Genomic DNA, 4,023 nt, shown 5'->3' with positions numbered 1-4,023 from the left:
TGTTCAAAGGATTTACATCAACTGCATTGCAGATTCACAGAACCAGCACCGGATCAAGAGCAGCCATGTTGAGATCTTCTTCAATTATTTCTCTACTGGATTACCCTTTTTTTTCTGAATGGCCATTCATGTGCTTTATTTTTGGGATGTTTGCATAGGATTTTTCTGGGACATTGTTTTTTTTGGTGATTTTTATATTGCCTTTATTGTTTTGTTTGTTCGGGACTGTTATTGTGATTTCTTTATTTTTTACTACTATTGACAATCATTGCCTTCCAGTAGTTTGATATAGGATGTTGAATAGACAATTTGTGTCCATTTTCCTTCATAGTAATAAATGTATTTTTGATAGCCTCTGTGTGGCCCCCTTTTCATAATTATTTTCGCTGTAGCAATTGACTGCTGTTATTAGTCAACTTTGTTATACACTTTCCCCAGCAGCAGTTTCGCTGCAGGAGTTCTTGTGGCCGGAGCCCCACAGGAGGGAGCTGCCGGCTACGAAGAAGGGGGAGGTCGGGGGACCACCTGCCCCCGCAGCTTTTTCGCTGCAGGACGGGACCGGCATGCTGTCAGCCGTGCCACTACCGGCAGGGGTGCTGACAGCATGGCCAGCATTGGGCCCACTGAAGCCTCCCTTCACAGCCCGAGACTTTGTGCTGGACTGCTGGATTTTTAAGGGGGGAGGTGGCCGTTGAGGCCATGTTTGCTGCGCACAAGGGGGGGTATATGTGGCAAAGTGCCCGCCCCTGTGTGTATTTTGTGTGTTATGTGTTGTATGTTGCGTGTGTTAATGTTGGTGTATAGATTGGTACACGGGATATAAACGGGTCTGTGTTTCACGTGTGTTTAAAGTGTATAATTATATTTAGGCACGAGGATGGCACATCACTTCACGTGCAGATAAAATGTGTATAATGTGTGGCACGGGGTTGCACGTAATGAATTCACGTGCTGGGATTCAAGTGAATAATTAATTAGTAATTGAATCCCAGCACAACAGTATATATAGGTGCACATTTCACCCACTCGGGGTTAGGTGTTCAGAGAGTGGAGAACGGGTGAGAGAGAAGGAGTAAAATCGTAAGCGTAAATATAATAAGTGTTTTGTTTGTACTCACTGTGTTTGTTCGTCTGTCCTGCACCGTCTGTTTAGTGTTTAGTCGTTTTGTCTGTCTGTTTATTTTGGCGCAAGTGCCGTGTCCTGTTTTTGTGCTGTTTTCAAACCTTTTATTTGTTAATAAACGCTGAGTGCAGCCATTGCACTCAGCTCATCATCACCACCGTCTCTGTCTGTGTTTGAATTCCTTTCTGGTCTGACGCAACCCACTCTGGCCGTCTTTGTGACATGTATCACAACCCATTTAGAAGATTGGCAGAAGTACGAACAAACTGGACTGTCGCCTACAAGGACTGTCTGATTAAAGGCTCCGCTATGGAGGCATGTAGCAAACACTCAGAGACCCCTGCGCTCCCTTGACTGCATAACCCCCCGCACACCACGTGGTCGTGCCTTTACCACGGGCGACACTCTGGGATGTATTTTTAACACTGGACGGTCGATAAGCATTCTCCTGGAGAATGGTGATATAGGCTAATGTAAGTGGATAACAATCCCATCAACAGCCTTAGGGATTAATTCAGACATTAAAAACGTATTTAAACCCCACAGAATGGGGGACAAGAACATTTTATGTGCATTAAATATATGTTCACGGGACAGGAGCACGGGCTACGTTGCTTTAGGATGTACAGAGTTTCCCCTAGCTCACAGAGAGCTGCCCTCGGGGAGGTGAGACCGAACCATTCGGCCTCCAAGCCCTAGGGGAAACTGAAAGGAAGGATAGCAAATGAATGAAATGAGACAGAGGCAAACTCCCGATAGCTGACTTTCCTTGCGGGGAGAGAGGAATGCTGAAAGTATACGTGAAACAATGTCAAGATAAGGATAGATTTGGCCGGGTGTCCCCTCTGACTCACGGAGAACCTTCCTCTCGGAGGACGAGGTGGCGGCGGCCGGCCGGCCTTTTAGGTTGGGAAGTGAGCTTCACTTGCCCCCAGAGGAGACCGTTGCAGAGGTGATGCAGCATAGCGGAGGAGGAAGGGAGGAGGAGGAAAATGAAAATGCAGACAGAGAATAGGGGAGTAACTTGGGTTTATATAGGATTGACAGGCGATTCTGGCAAGAACGAATGAGGGTAATGTATATTTTACAAAAAAAGGTTACTAGAATTCCTGAATTTCAGACATTTGTGAACCCCACTGTTTTATGGTAGGAAGTTGAGTCAGGAAAAAAAAAAAAACTTAATTAAATTAAACTAATGTGCTGTGCAAAATAAAAACTGAAATAACTGTTAATAACTGTTCAACAGAATACAATCTTTGTTTAGCCTTTTTATTTGGTTATTTATTGTCACATGACAAATTCATTGCACGCTTTTGTAAATATGTCAATCATAACTGTTTGTCTTAATCATAATTAAGTCTTAATCACAATTCAAATAAATAAATGACTAATCTTAATTCAAAAGCCCATTCTATGTATTTATCCAATTATCTAGTCATGATACCGTATCGCAAAGCGCTTTAAAAAAAAGTTAAATTAAAAGTTAAAAACATAAAAGGTCATAATGATTGACAAATCAATTGCATACTTCTGTAAATAAATTAATCAATTCAAAAGTACTTGTATTAGTAATTAAGTTTATTTATTGGCCTTTCATGCCACAGTATCTCAAAGTGCTTTACAAGTCAATAAAACTAAAAAGTTACAATCAAATTAATAAAAACAATAATTAAAGATGAATAAGACAAACCAAAAAGAAATTCATTGCATACTTTTTTAAATAAATCTTAAACCATGATTCAAAAGCACATTTAATGTATTAGATGATGAATAACAGGCAAGAAAACCTGAGTCCCATTAAACAGGTAGAAATGAAGCCTAATCTCCTATCTTTACAAGATAGCTGACAAAATTACATAACAATGATTCGTTTCATTACATTAAAGCTGCTATATTTAACTTTATATAATAACGCATGGGCTTACTGCTGTATCCACCACTGTATCCACCACTGTATCCACCACCACCTTGTAAAGCACACGTTTCTTCAGCTCAGAAATGCAGTTTATCATTTCTTCATCAAATTCTGTTATTTTTCTCTCAAATTGGGGATACCGATTGTCAGGTATACAACCCCCACTGTCGTCACGGTGTACCCTAAACACAACTTCCATGGATATCGATCGCTTTACCCTTTCAATCAGATCTTCTGCATCATACTTTTTAGCAACTCTTATGAAGTCTTCAATGGAATCCTCTACATTCTTAGTAATTTTACTGACTTCCTCGTTTAGTTTTTCCATATTTCTTTTAACACTGCTATATAATGCAAATGTGACCACAGCTAGAGCAGCAACAAGCTTTCCAACAACTTTCATATTTCTTTTTCTTTCATCTCTCCTCTTCGTCTCTCGCTGTTCAAGCCGTTTTCTATTGTAAAGGAACACACATCATGTTACATAAAACAAAGAGTTATATCTAGCAATAAGAGTTTAGAGAATTAAACAAAAGAGTTAAATCTAGCTCACTGGAGGGAGGAAGACTGGAGGGTGGAAGGTGGGCTTACCTGGACTCTGCCTGCGTTCCTCCTAGGTAATATACAGGTTCACCAAATTCAGTATCCTCCTGGGGTTTGGTGCTGAAATACAGAGTTATATCTATAAATAAGAGTTGTTGTGAATGTGATGGGATGCACATCCCTGGATGCAACACTTGCATGTTATGTCCCTGGGAGGCTTCCTTAGCCAACAGCGGCTGGTTTGCAAACTTTCCTCACTGAGATGCTGAATCCCCACCTTCTGGCGCCACCTCAAGACTCACCTTTTCAGACAGCACCTGTAGAACTCCTCTGTTCTTCCCATGAGACACTTATCACCCTTCCTTAAATGCGCTTTACTTGCTCTTATCTGCCCCCTATTTTACTGCATTAAATCCTGTACTTTAGAGTACTGTAATCTGTC

The sequence above is a fragment of the Acipenser ruthenus genome, chromosome 45 (genome assembly GCF_902713425.1).
Source record: "Acipenser ruthenus chromosome 45, fAciRut3.2 maternal haplotype, whole genome shotgun sequence".
Taxonomy (NCBI): Eukaryota; Metazoa; Chordata; class Actinopteri; order Acipenseriformes; family Acipenseridae; genus Acipenser; species Acipenser ruthenus.
Note: the sequence above shows the minus strand (reverse complement) of the source record.